Source organism: Petaurus breviceps, unplaced genomic scaffold, assembly GCF_028583685.1.
Source record: "Petaurus breviceps papuanus isolate PSGF00001 unplaced genomic scaffold, PetGlider_PUasm1.0 175, whole genome shotgun sequence".
NCBI lineage: Eukaryota > Metazoa > Chordata > Mammalia > Diprotodontia > Petauridae > Petaurus > Petaurus breviceps.
This window is the reverse complement of record NW_027185764.1, coordinates 32,280,060-32,295,508: the sequence shown is the minus strand read 5'-3', so window position 1 is coordinate 32,295,508 and position 15,449 is coordinate 32,280,060. Positions and strand designations below refer to the sequence as shown.

At 42.4% G+C, this 15,449-nt stretch overlaps 1 pseudogene; it reads right to left on the bottom strand.

Annotated features, from left to right (window-relative positions):
• Nucleotides 1–14,860: 14,860 nt before the first annotated feature.
• On the bottom strand, nucleotides 14,861–14,928 carry LOC138159249 (U6atac minor spliceosomal RNA; annotated as a pseudogene).
• Nucleotides 14,929–15,449: the final 521 nt, after the last annotated feature.

The window sequence follows — 15,449 nt, the reverse complement described above, 5'->3', positions numbered from 1 at the left end:
CCTAGCCCACCATTGTTTGTGGTCTCCAGGTGGCCTCCAGCAACTTCCCACCCTTAATCACTCATTGACCTCATTAACTCCTCCTGAAGACCCTTCCCAAACTCTTCCCCTAGAGCACCCCTAGATTCCTCCCACAACCTTCTGTATATAAGACCCCATTCTGTCTTCATGTTTGTGAGAGCACCATAGAATGACTTAGCACAGACTTACCCTGTGTCTAATACAAGCGAACTTTTAATAAATTTTACTTTTCTTTGGCTGGTAGAAGACTTGAGTCGAATTCATTTGGCAGGACCCAGTGTGTTGGCATTTTGGGGTCTCCAGAGCAACCCTAACCCTCTTATAGGGTAACCTGTTCATGATGCTGCTTTTATCAAAATTTATCTGGATTAGCTTCTGGGCATCTTGGTCATTGACCAGCTGAAGAGTATCCCAAGTTGGGCAGCCCAGATGGTGAAGAATCTTGAGTTCATGTCATATAAGGATTAGTTAAAGAAACTGGTTGACATCCCCTTAAAATGACTGAGAACAGATCCTTGATCAGTGTGGAGAGGACCTTTGGTCCTACTTGTTGATACAATCAGTTTTCCCAGAAAATGGCCCAGTCACCCATGCTCTGAGAATTTTCAGTGGGTCAAAAAAGGCCTATACAAAGATAAGGGGCATTCTTTTTTTGTTTGTTTTTTTTTTGTTGTTGTTTTTGAGAAGTATTTTTCATACTCCATCTAGGAGATGTTACTTCATTAAAGTCAATGGGATTGTCTTCAAAGACTTAGAATAAAGGCCTCATTCTATAACTTCATTAACCCTGACTAGGCCTCTTCTGGCCACACACTTAAATTGTGAATGGAAACCTTTTGAGGTTGAGACATTCAGAATAAAATAATGGATAATGAGAAGTTCCACATGAAAGTATCCTAATAAACACAATATAGATTTTTGCCACAGTGAAGTGGTAAAGATAGCAGCTTATGGGGAAAATCCTCCAAGTGAACTTCTGGAAAATGTAGTATGGAAATTGTAGTGGTACTTGTAGTGTGTCAGGGGAGGGTCTTGAAAGCAAGCTGGGAAGGCATTGAGCAGGTCAAGGGAGGATATGGGTCAAAACTTGATGAGAGAATTCCAAGAAAGGATCGTCACACCAGGATCCAGTAATGGAATTCCAAGAAACTGTGGATTTAAGCCATGAGGAAGTAGAAGGGGCAAGGTCTCTGGAGCTGAGATGTAAACAACTGGTCCAGAGCAGCTGGCTGGAAATAAGTGGATGGATATTTGCTCTGCTTACTGCTGCTGCATTGAATGGATATGGCTTTTATATACCAGCTGGTCTCCCCCTTCCTCCCACCCTGATTCTGCCCTAGCCTGATGAGCAAGCTATTTGGATCCCTGAAAATTCTGTGTAAGTGTGCCTTCCAAAGGGACACTTTTCCATTCTCAGTTAAGCTCGGAACAATCATTATTTTAAAGAAAAATGTAATACTTGTGATAACTTCATTTACTGATTCCCACATAAAGTATGTTCTAAGAAGCATGTCGCTCTATCTGAAAAGATATTCTGAAAAAAATATCAGGGACATTTGCATTTTGTGCTAAGAGGAAATAAGTAACACAAAAAAAAAAATATTTCTTCAGTTAGGACCATGAGTTTAGATTTGAAATAGATTCAGAGAGGACTCCAGGCAGTTTACAGATGGACAAATCGTATCAATCCATTCATTTGGCGTTTCATTGAGCATACACTGTTTTGTGGTGGTGTTTGGTGCACTGGATGGAATCCGGGACTGGAGTCAGGAAGACTTAAGTTCAAATATAATCTCAGACTCTTAGTAGCAGTGTGACCCTGAGCAAGTCTCTGAACCCTGTTTGCCTCAGTTTCCTCACCTGTAAATTGAGCCAGAGAAGGAAGTGGCAAACTGTTCCAGTATCTTTACCAAGAAAACCCCAACTGGGGTCATGAAGAATCAGATACAATTGAAACAGCTGAACAACAAAACAACAACAAGGGCATACCAAAGAAGTAAAGAAAACTGACTTTGCCACTTAGTTAGGGAAAAAGATGCACATGATGCCCACACATCAGATACATGAACAGCAATTCCCAGGCAATAAAGTAGGGAAAAGATCATTGGTGTTGAAAGTCAAGGCATCTGTGCTAGAGGGATTCAAAGAGAAGGCAAGGTCATTATGGACTGAGTTTAGTGTAAGAAGATTTCCTGGAAGAGGGAGATGAATCTTGAGATGGTTCTTTTAGGAAGTACAGGATAGGATAGGATAGGATAAGAGAAAATGGCCTCCCAGGCAGGAGGAGAAATCCAAGCAAAAGGACAGAGATGGAAATGAAAATGGGAGCAGAGAAGATAAAGAGTCTGACTTGGAAGGGAGGGATCATGCTAGGAAACAGTAAGAGAGAAAGGTAGGAGAGGTGGGTTCGGGTGGGGCCAGTAGATGGAGGATCTGAAATGCCAAACTGAAGCGTCTGGACTTGATCCCAAGGGCTCCTAGAGAAGCACTCTGGGTTCTTGGGAATTACATTTCAAAATCAGTATTTTAACAGGAATAATCAGACAAAAAATGTTTGTGATAGAGACTGGAAAAGAGGCTGAAGTCAGAGATATGATACTGCTTCAGAACCAAAGAGAAATGGTGACAATGAACCAAAGAGGTCTCCCATCCTTCCTGGAATATTCGTTTGTGTGTGTGCATATATACACACATATACATGTATGCATGTAAATGGTTGGTTGGTTGTTGTCCTTTGTTCTCATAAAGGACCAAAACCACATCATTATATTGGAGTCAAGGTACAGTTTGTCCAACCTGGGCTGATCAGACCAATATGAGCTTGAAAGGTTCTACCACAGGTCAGGCACAAATAGTCCACGTGAACATTTGGAGTGCACATGATTCTGAATTTGCATATCTCATATTTCTTTTGAGTGCAAAAGAAATATGTAAATATATGTATACATGTATATATGTATATGTACATATATCAGTCAGTCAATAAACATTTATTAAGTACCTATTATATTATAAAGAAAATATTACAAAAAGATAGTTTCTGCTAAGAGCTCACAGTATAATGAGGGAAAGACCCAAGCCTCAGGGTACCAAAGTTCGTTGAAGGTCTGGATGTCAGGGATGGAAACAAGTGTTTGTTTTTAGTGTGGGGAATCTTCTGGGTATTCCTCATTGTCCACCATTCTGGGGTGAAGCTGACAACAAACCTAAGTTCAAGGGCAACTGGTCATCGATCTATATACATAGCCAGAATTCGCTGACCCCTTTATCTCCAATTCTTCAACATCTGGAATGACAAGCTATGGAAACTCTTCTTAGCCTCTTTCAGCTGAGGCTGGCTTCATCCAAGGACCCCAGAGACTGGGAGATCCAATCAACTGGTTTTTCCATTTCCCTCAGAAAATGTAAGCTCTTCAAGGGTTAATTTCTGTCTCTTTCACCAGTGCCTAGCAGAGCACCAAACACATTGAAGGTACTTAATAAATGCTTGTGGATGGATGGATGGATGGATGGATGGATGGATGGATGGATGGATGGATGGATGCATGGATGCATGGATGCATGGGTGGATGGATGCATGGATGCATGGGTGGATGGATGGATCTAAAGACCAGCAAAATCTAAGTGTCCTGCCCTTTTTGTCCCTGTAATTCACAGTATATCTGGCATCTGACAACATGAAAAATCCATTTCCTTTATTATCATCCCTCTCTCTCTTATCCATATCCACTGCAGTCTGCCCCCTTGACAGATTATATTCTCCTCTCTTCCACTCCACTGTACTCTCTAGAATGCCTAGTAATCTAGTAAGTTACTAGGATCTAGTAAATCAAAATTACTCTGCAACCTACATTTCCTTATCTCACACTTTTTCTATCTTCTGGTACTAAGGGAAACCTGATTTTCCTTAGAAGATGCAGTATCCCTGACTATCTTGTCTCCTGGGAGTGGTTCTTTTCCTCAAGTGCCCCAAAACAATGGACCAGGAAATGAAGTCAGACTATTCCTTGCTCCACACTGCCACTTCCATACCCTCCATCACTCTGCTGCCAGAACTTTACAATCTTCTCTTTTGTTCTAGTCACAGATTCCAGGTTACTCTACCTTATTTCTCAAGGATTCCAGTGTCTACTCACTATTGTCCTTCCTCTAGTTACTCCTGCCCTCATACTTGGAGACAAATACATACTCTGATGTCCCTTAAATATCCAGGCCATCAACTTTATCAGCATCCTCATCACCCATGGTGTTATTGAAACTTACTTAGCTCAACTATTCTTGTTGATTTCACAACTTACACGCAATCCATTCTAATTGGTTGAATGAGTGTAATCTCTGTTATCTCTGTCTCTGTCTATGTCTCTCATTTTTCATTTCTTCTTTAGTGATTTCATCACTAAGAGACTTCATCACATGCATTCAATTCTCTCTCTCTCTCTCTCTCTCTCTCTCTCTCTCTCTCTCTCTCTCTCTCTCTCTCTCTCTCTCTCTCCCTTTCTCTTTTTATATTCAGCCCTAATATCTTACCTAAACTCCAGTCTTGCATTGTCAACTTCCCATTGACCATCCCCACCTCAGTATCTCATTGGCATCTCAAATTTGTTATGTCCAAAATAGAATTAATTTTGTCCACTCCCTCTGAAGTGTGACTCTCCTCCAAACTTCTCTATTTTTGTGGAAGGCCACTACCTTCTCTCTGGTCCCTTGGATCTATAACCTTCAAATTATTCCTGATTCTCCCTTCTCCCTCACCCACCATATTGATTTAGTTGCCAAGTCATCTCAATTCTATCCCCATAACATTTCTCGACTTTCTCTTCTCCACTCTCATGGCCACCACACTAGTCCAGGCCTTAATTATCTATTGTCTGGACTATTGTAATCATCTCTAATTAGCCTCTCTCTTTGCTAACCCATCCTTTGCAAACTGACAAAATAATCTTTCTAAGGCACAGATCTGACCATGCCTGTTCAAAAGCTATTATTGACTACTTAATTTCTCTAAGATAAAATATAAACTTCTCATTCTGGCATCCCGAACTCTCTATGGTCAGATTGCCAAATACCTTTCCTGCCTTGTCTCATGTTAATTCTTATCATGGACTTTTGTTTTAGCTAAATCGAATGTTCCCTGAACCTGACCCTCTATCTCCCACTTTGATGTATTTTCTCCAGACCTCCTCCATGCTTGAAATTCATGATACTCCTTCCTCATCCCCACCTTTCAGAACCATTATCTCCCCTCTAAACTTACCTCAGATGTCACTGCCTTCAAGAGGCTTACCTACTCTTATTCCTCTAGCTGTTAATGTTCTTTCTCTCTTTAAATTATCATGTATTTATCTGCAAAAACATTGTGTCTTCCTGGAAGAATTTAAGCTTCTTGAAGGCTGTCGACTATTTGGTTTTAGCTGGAACCTAGCCTGCTACATTACATAAATAAGTGGTTAGTAAATATTTATTGAATTGACTTGCAAGGGAGCAAAGGTTAGGATATTGCTGCTTGCCCCCACACTCCACCCCCTTGGTAGTAAGGTCCTGAAGATCTTCTAGAGGAATTTCCACCTTTTAAAAGACTTTAGAGCTGTTACTGGTCAATCCTAGCTAACATTCAGGTAACCTGATATGAGCAATATTAGAGGGAAAGAAAAACTAAAACAGAAAAAATATAAAAAATAACACAAAATGATGTAATAGATAAGTGAAGAAGTGATTGTATATGAGAAAACAAAGATAAAAAATCATAGTCCTCACAAATTACCCCCCCCCCCAAGTTGAAAGATTAGGTCCACCTAAAAATTAGGTGTTAATCTATTTTTGCAATTCACTGTGAGTCTCCCAATGAAAAGAAGTGACCAAAGGCAGGAACAACATCAAGAACAGAAAGGCTACAGCAAAGATGATAATAATTGTTTCAGTCCTTGTTCTTCATAACTAATCAAGGAGAAATTTCTAGTACCACTACCCACTTAATGAGTCCTGGTCTATCAGCCAAGGTTTCCCTCCTTCTTGGGAGCCGCATGAAGGGGATACAAAAGGTTTTCACCATAAGAACCCCTCTGAGGAACTGCCCCACTTCTTCTCTGAGGGCTAGGCAGACACTTTTTCCTCTCCTTTGTGACCAGAAAGCAAGACATCACTCAACAATGCCTCCCCTGGTCCCCTAAAGCCTCCCAGGGAAAATTTGTACAATGACCAACGGTCACTGGCAGCGATATGGAATCTATGATCTAGAACCAATAAGTTCTAGATTACAGTAAGCAGTGGGCCTTCTTTTTGCCAGTGCTTATCTCTCTGCTGTAGGGCTATCAATGCTTCTGGGAGCTGATATCCTGTCTATTCTGTTGGGTCCCATGTCTCTGCTTACCAATTCCTTGGCCACTGCTGCTAATGCCTGCACCCCTGACCACTGTGCTAGACTGCCCTCTGCAGGGTCTGAGTGTTGTATTAGCTCCTCCCCCTCTACCCCTATGTCATGACTAAGACCCGACCTCTGGCGCATTTCTACTGATGAGGGCTTACTCTATTTCCCCTATGCCAGGCTGATGGTTCCCCTATGTTGGGATATGTGTTGGAGGAAGTGTAATTCCTGGCATGCCCAGGCCTGACCCGTGCGGAGCTTTGCTATAGGTCTGTACTACCACTGTTCTCTCGGGCTCAGGCAGAGCACTGGGGCTGCTTCTCTTGCCTACTCCAACCTCCTACACTGCAGCCAGGTGCTAGAGGCCAGGGTGTCACTTCCCCTGGCTGGTCTGTCATAGTTAAGATCAGCAACTGCCACTTAGGGTGGTTCAGGTATTTCCAAAGGATTCTGGCAGTGCCTGAGCTTGGGTTTCTTTTCCTGTTAATGGTCATCCTCTGCAATGTGGGAAACTCCTCCTGCTTCCAGATACCCTCCCCTGGGGGACCCAGCAGCACCTGATGTCTTGAACTCACAAGACTTCTCCTAAGACAAGGAATGACCAGCTCAGGTTTCCTATATAGGAAACAAAAATATAGCAAGCCAAAGACTCCTCTAGGAAAGTTTATTTTCTCTGTCTGCCTTGTGCAAACAGTATCCAGTTCTTCCAGGCTTGGGGTCAGGGTCTAAGGCCTGATCTCTACAGGATTCCCTTCACAAGAAGGTCTAGAAAAATGTTATAATTCATGGTTCACAGTTCTTTTACCATTGTAGAGTGAGTGCGTAGATTTTTTAAACTAATGCAGTAGCCCTGTCTGCCTTTTGCTAATTAACTGGATGCAACTGGCACGTCTTATCCTCAATTTCAGAGATGTTTCTGGGCTCCTGGGAAGAATTAGGTATCATCTTTTCAAATGCCTTCTCCAATGACTTGAACCAATAAAACAAAAACCCAAAACAAAATCTGTGGAGCAAAATTCTGGTTATCCTCTGAAATACCAATTAAAAAAAAAACTTGCAACTATTTATTCAGTACAGTTTTAGACAATCCAAAATCCCATGAATCTGGCTCGGTCTATATTATGTCACCACTGGGCATCCCACTATTCGTTCTTCAACTGGCTAGCTATGTCCATATACACACTTAGACCTGAGGGCTATTTGCGGCTCTGTATTGTCATTTTCCAAAAGCCATTCCAAACCAGTTTTTTCCCCAGTCACATGCAAATATTATGCTGTTCAAGCTGGCCTTTTTCAGTAGGCCTCCTCAGAGGCAAGTAGGTAATGATGATGGGTAGCAATACAATGGCATTCAAACTCAGCCAGGGTAGAACATACTTCTTTCTTCTGCATGTGGCCTCTCCTAGTGGAGTTAAACTGTTTTCAATTCCAAATATTTTATTTTCTCCTGGATGCTTGGAAGATAAACTGAGTTCTAAGACAATCATCTAGTTGAACTTGGAGAAGGTTTAAATGACCAGGCTTCTTGGCCGAGGGACCACACTTTTAAGTGAACCTAAAAGACAATTTACCACAATTATCTTCGAAGTATAGTTCTTTATACACATACATGCACACATATATATGTTAGTGTAACCCCCTTATTTTGCTTTTATTTGATAGTATTTTATTTTTTCTATTTGGTTTCTATATTTCTATATTTTACATAGATTTATTTTGATATATTTCTATATTTTTCCATTTAAACACAATTTTCAACATTCATTTTTGGAAAGATTTTGAGTTCCAAATATTTCTCCCTCCCTCTTTCCCCTACCCCATCCCCAAGACAGCAAGCAATCTGACATATGTTACACATGTGCAATAATGTAAAACATATTTATACATCATGAAAAAAAGTGAAAATAGTATGTTTCAATCTGCATTCAGGCCCCATGTTCTTCCTCTGGTTGTGGATAGCATCTTTCCATCATGAGTGCTTTGTACTTATCTTGGATCGTTGTGTTGCTGAGAAGACCTAACTCATTCATAGTTGATCATCGCACAGTGTTACTGTTACCATGTGCAATGTCAAGACTTTGTTCTTAAGGACACGGAGCATATTCACATTGGTCTCTCCATGCTGAACGGCCACAAGCAGTTTACTTTCTCATCCTCCCAGGATGGAAGTGCATCCTGGGAAGCAGCTGCTGTTTTTAGTAGCATCACTAAAAGCACAACCCAAAGCATAAATGCCACCGTGTGTTCACATTCCTTGGCACTGCCCAGCCCCCTCTTCAATGAGATCATTCTGTTCTGATCCTGCATGAATACATCTATTGTTCTGGGTTGGGTCTGACTCCGTTCGGGAGTAGGTTATGTTCAATATTGGAATGAAATTAGATACTCATAGGTCATTCAACAGTTAACAAAGGGAGATTTAATTAGCCATAGCCAGAGAAGGATATTCAACAAGAAGGGGCATTGAAGATACCCCTCACTGCCTCAGTTCAGTAAAGCCTCCCCAGCCTGAACTTCCAGCATGACCCTTTCTGCCAGCCAAGCATCAGAGACCACTTGGAGCTCTTTGTGATTGTGTTATACTCAGGCCATCAGAAAGTCAGTCAATAAACATTGATTAAGACCCTACTAAATACAAAGACAGGTAGGAGACAATTCCTGCTCTCAAGGAACTCATAGTCTAGTAGGGGAGACAACATGCAAATAACTGTGTACAAACAAGCTACAGACAGAATAAATTAGAAATAATCAATAGAGACAAGGCTGGTGCATTACAGGGATCTGGAAAGGCTTTTTGTAGAAAGTGGGATTTTAGCTAGGGCTTAAAAAAAGCCAGGAGGCAGAGATAATAAAAGCTATCGTTTATATAATGCTTACTATGTGCCAGGTACTTTGCTAAGCATGTTACAATTATTATCTCATTTGGTACTCACAATAACCCTGGCAGGTGGGTGCTATTGTTATCTCTACTTAAAAAGGTTTTTTTTTTTTCTTTTTGGAGAGGGGAAGGTAGGACAATTGAGGTTAAGTGATTTGCCCAAGGTCACAAGGCTAGTTTTTTGTGTTAAGCATGTGAGGCCAGATTTTAACTCAGGTCCTCATGACTCCAGGGCCGGTGCTCTATTCACAGCACCACCTAGCTGCCCCCTGTTATCTCTATTTTACAAATGAGGAAACTGAGAAAAGCAGATATTAAGCACCCTGCCCAGTGTTACAGCTGTATGTTAGGTCATATCTGAACTCAGATCTTCCTGAGCCTAGGCCCAATGGCTCTATCCTTTGTGCCACCTCTCTGCCTCATGAGAGAAGGAGGGAGAGCATTCCAGGGAAAGAGTACAGACAGTGAACGTTCCTAAAGTTGGGAAATGGAATGTCTTTGAACAGCAAGGAGGTCCATGTTACTAGATAGAAGAGTATTTGTAGGGGCTGCTAGGTGGCGTGGTGAATACAGCACTGGCCCTGGAGTCAGGAGGACCTGAGTTCAAATCAGACACTTAACACAAAAAAACTAGCCATGTGACCTTGAGCAAGTCACTTAACACTAATTGCCCTGCCCTCCCCCCTCCAAAAAGCCAAAAAACAAAACAAAAAAAAAACCCAAACAAAAAAAAAACAATAAAACTGAAAGAACTTTCAATATAATGAATAAATTTTTAAAAAGAAGAATATTTGTATGTGTGTGTGTGTTTTGAGGGGGAAGAGGGTAATCTGTAACAAGACTAGAAAGATAGAAGGGAGTCAAGTTATTAAGAGCTTTGGATGCCAAAGAGAAGATTCTATCACTGGTTCCGGAGGTTATAGGGAGCCCCTGAAATTTATTAAATAGGTGTATGACATAGGCAGACCTGTACTTTAGGAAGATCACTTTGACGGCTGAGTAGACAGTGAACGGGAGTGGGCAGAGATGAGTGACAGACAGACCAACCAGGAGGCCCTTACACTGGGCCATGAGTGAGGGCCTGCTCCTCGGGGCTGTCATAGTGCCAGGGTCAGAGGAGAGAAGGTGGTTCATTCAATAGATGTTACAAAGGTAAAATGGACAGGCAGTGGCAATTTCTTCTTTACCTCACCATCTCTCATCCTGGGGTGGGGAAAGATAGTGAGGAATGGAGGATGACATCTGCTTTAAGCCCGGGGGTCTGAGAGGATGGTAGTGCCCTTGACAATAATGGAGAATTGACGAAGAAGGGAGGGTTTTGGAGGGGGGTGGTGAAGATACTGAGCCCTGTTTTAGATGTGTTGGCTTGAAGCTGTCTAAAGGACATCCAGTTTGAGATATCTAATGGGCGGATGGAGATACGAGTGGAGGTGAGCAGTGAAGCTAGAGATGGATAAGTAGATTTGAGAGTCATCAGTAAAGAGATGATAATTGAATCTGTGGGAGATGATGAGATTATCATATGAAAAAGTATAGATGGAGAAGGAAGGAGGGCCCAGAACAGAACCCTGTGTTATTGATTACCGGGTGTGACATGGATGAAGATTCAGGAAAGGAGGCTGAAAAGCATTGATTGAACATGAAGGAAGAGAACTAGGAGAGAGCAGTATCAGGAAAACCGAAAGGGAATGTGAAGCAGAAGATGGTGTTCAGCAGTGTCAAAGGCTGCAGAAAAGTCTTGAAGAAGGAGGTTTGGAAAAAGGCTATTAGATTTGGCAATTGAGAGATGGTTTGTAACTTTGGAGGGAGCAGTTGCAGCTGAGTGATGAAGTCAGAAGGAATTGGAGGGAATTAAACAGAGCCTTAGATTTCAGTCCCCCGAGACAGTAATGTCTTAAGGATGGTGTCAATACCTTTTAAGGAGAAACTAGCTTAACTTGCATGGAAGCAGGGATTCAGACATTGCTCCCACTATACCCATTATGCCCAGGAATAGTGAGAAGCTTTGGAAGGAGAATAAAAACTCATATTTACATAGCACTTTGAAGATTTGCAAAGGACATTCCTCACAGCAACCTCCTAGGGCAGGTAGTACAATTATTATTTTATTTTACAGATTAGGAAACTGATGCCCTGAAGGGCTAAGTGACTTCCCTCAAATCATACAGATGTAGGTATTCAAGGTGGGCTTTTAAACCAGCCCAAGTCCTATCCATTACTTAATTAAAATAGGGGTCATAGATTTAGAGCTGGAAGGAACCTTAGAGGTCATCTAATCCAACCTCTTCCTTTTACAATTGAGGAAACTGAGGCCCGGAGAGGTTAAGTGATATGTCTAAGGTCACACAGGGAAGTAAATCACAGAACTAACTCAATAAAATGTTATTATCATAGACTTAGAGCTACAAAGGATGTAAGGGACCATCTAGTTTTTTCACCTTTTTTTTTGGAGGAAGGCAGAGCAATTGGGGTTAAGTGACTTGCCCAAGGTCACATGGCTAGTATTCATTAAGGGTTTGAGGCTGAATTTGAACTCAGGTCCTCCTGACTCCAGGGCTGGTGCTCTATTCACTGTGTCACCTAGCTGCCCTTTTTACCTTATTTTACAGATAAGGAAACTAAGGCTGAGGGAGTGTAAGTGATTTGCCTAAGGTGGTACAGGTAGTATGCCGAGAATCAAGACTTAACCCAGGTCCTCTTGCTCCAAAGCTAACACCTTTCTGCTGTAACCATGCTGCTTTCCCTGGTTATCACAAAGAATGCTGTTAACCTGCAAGAGTAAATCAGCCTTAGTTCTCCCAATTCCAACTCTGCCTCCCTGACTGGACCTTCTGACTGGCAGGCAGAGCCACAAGCTCCAAAACCTCCATTTAAAGAATGGGCCCAGCACTATCTTCTCCCCATTTACCAAGAGCTGCCCTGCTTTGGGACTTCTCCACCATGCCGCCCCTCCCTTTTCAGATTCCTTTTGTGTTGTCTTCTCCCGTTAGATTATAAGTTTCTTGAGGGCAGAGACTAACTTTCTTTTTTTTGTATTTGTGTCCTCAGTGTTCAGCAAGTGCACGGAGTAGGGACTTAATCAATTGCTATTGACTGACACATGTCTGCAGTTGGATTTGGGGCAGTTAGGTGGTGCAGTGGATAGAGTACCAGGCTGGGAGGGAGGAAGACTTACATCTTCATGAGTTCAAATCTGACCCCAGACATTTACTAGCTGTGTGACCCTGGGCAAGGCACTTCATCCTGTTTGCTTCAGTTTTCTCATCTGTCAAATGAGCTGGAGAAGGAAATGGCAAACCACTCCAGGATCTTTGCAAGAAAATCCCAAATGAAGTCGTGAAAAGTTGGATGCAACTCCACAAGTTGGAGAAGATAAAGGGTAGGAAATTAACAACAATGATAACTTGTACTTGAATAGTGCTTTGTGGCTTATAAAAGGCTTCAGGTATCAGGTTCAGCCTCAGACACTTAACACACACACACACACACACACACACACACAAACTAGCCGTGTGACCTTGGGCAAGTCACTTAACCCCAATTGCCCTCCAAAAAAGGCTTCATGTATACATCAGGGGCTCCCCTGTTCAACTTGATGAGTCCCACTTCCCAAGGAGGTGAACTTGCAGAGTCACATTACTGACTGGGCTTTAAATAATGGGGCTGCCTCCCAAGGAGTGATTGACTGAGGCTCAGAAGCATAAACCATCTTTATTGCTCAGAGTATCTGCCCCTCCACTCTCAGTGATCTGAGCTGTGAAATGACTCACCCCCTCCCTCCTTATTCCAATCTCTTCCTAGAAGTTCTAGGAAAGAACTCTTTCTCTTCCCACAACCTGCTCCCCACCAAGTATCAGGAAATGGTAACTTGTAGGTAAAAGAGCATAGAGAGGGGCAGCCAGGTAGCACAACGAGTGAGAGCACCAGCTCCAGTGTCAGGATGACCTGGAGATCAAATCCTGGGCTCAGACACTTAGCACCCACCCAGAAACACCTGGCCGTGTAACCTTGAGCAAGTTACTTAACCCCAATTGCTTAGGGGCGGCCAGGTGGCTCAGCAAGTAAGAGCACCGGCTCCAGTGTCGGGATGACCTGGATCAAATCTGGGCTCAGATACTCAGCACCACACCCAGAAATAACTGGCCTTGTAACCTTGAGCAAGTTACTTAACCCCGATTGCTTTAAAAATAAAAATAAAAAAAGAGCATAGAGAGGGGAAATGGCCTTTCCCAGGCAAACCTGAGAGAGGAATCCATGGACCTCAAGTCTCTGGTTGCCTTTTGCCTTTAAGTGTCCCTTTTTGGGGCACAGGTCAGAGGCTAGTGTTCCAGAGAATAGACTTGCCATGTAAGCTTGAAAATTCCCAAGAGACCAAGAGTCCCTGCCTTCCAGCATTTGGACACTGGCCTTGGAGAGGGAGATTTCATCAGCAGCATACTTCTTGGAAAAGTAGATAATCCTCCACAAAAGATGGCTCTTAAACTGAAAGTCTAAAACTGTGCCATGAGAGGCCAGGAGAGGTGACCTCTGCCACCCCTCCATGATATTGCTGTGAATTTCTTGAATAATGCCAGTGGAAAGTAAATGGGGCATCTTGGTTAAGAAAACCTAAGGTGTCTTTACTTTCTAAGGGAAATTCATATAGTATCATACAGATTTTGAACTGGAATGGGCATTGAAAGTCAAAGGATCACAGATTTAGAGTTAGTTGTAAGGGATCTCAGATGCCATTTAGTTCCTCCCCTTAATTTTACAAATGAGGACTCTGAGGCCCAGAGAGGTTAAGTGAGGTATGGAAAATCACACAGGTATTTGTGATTGGAATCAGGATTTGAATCTAGGTCCTCTGATTCAAAATACAGCATTCTTTTCACTGTACCATGTTTCTGATTTAAATGCTTTATGTTTTTATATTTGTTTGTGGATCCAGGGGAGGCCTGTGTATTGCTGCATGCATTTTCTGTGGTGGAGGAAATAAAGGCTGTTCCATGCTCCATACCCATATTGTACATTGAGTACCTATGTGGGAGCAGATGTGGGAGCCTGCTTCCGATTAGGACCTACGGCTTTCAGTGAGTATAGGCTCCTTCATGCTTTAAGAACAAAAATAGTTTCACAGCTTGATTTTACTTTCCTTAGGAAGACTTCACATAAAGGGTCTCAAAGGTTCTCCTTTCACCCTTTTCTAACAAGACAAAGTTTAGTTTAAAGAGAAAAATCACTGCTCGATCCTGGCTAGGGATGGGGAGTGGGGAGTGGAGAGAGGTCCATTTTTTCTTCTTGTTGATCATCTTACTTTAAATACTATCTTATTTGCTATTCTGAGGCTGTGAGGGGGGAGTTAGCATTTGCTCCCTCTTCTTCCTTCCCCTGGTTTCCTCTGCTTCTGCTTATCTATACTCCTGATTCCTCCCTCTTTTCCTTTTTAGATCTGGGCCTCAGTTTTCTCATCCACAAAATGAGGGACTTGGACAAGACTAAGTCCTCTAAAGCCTAATCCAGCTCTCAGGATCCTGTGGCTTTACACCTCCTATGGGCTATTCCATAGAGCTGAACTGGAAAGGAACTTCAGTAGGTGCCTTAGGATGAGTCAAAAAACCAAAAATTACTCGGACTTTTTCCTACCTTATCAAGGGGAGTGCTAACCTTGTCTCCTTTTATACAAGTACCTGAGTCTGAACCAGAGAACCAACGATCTTTAACCTTGGCCTGAGATCAGGACCTAGGGAGTTCCTTCTGAATCAAAACTCACCTAAAACATCAAAGGAAATCCTATATAAAAACCACCCTGTGGGGACAGCTAGGTGGCACAGTAAATAGAGTTCTGGGCCTGGGGTCAGGAAGGCACATCTTCCTGAGTTCAAATCTGACTTCAGACACTTACTAGTAGTGTGACCCTGGGCAAGTCACTAAACCTTATTTTCCTCAGTAGCCTCATCTGTAAAAAATAAGCTGGAGAAGACAATGACAAAGCACTCCAGTATCTTTGCCAAGAAAACTCCAAATGCTATCATAAAGAGTTGGGCATGACCTCAAGCTTCTCTTCTTTATCTGTTTCAAGGATCCTATATCTCTTCTGTTTGGCTTTTGCCAGGGTGACTCGCTGTAACATGATGCCCAACAGCACCTATTTCCTCATTGTACCCCTACGTTGCCACTCTCAACTCCCTTTTTCCCTTTCCAGGCCTC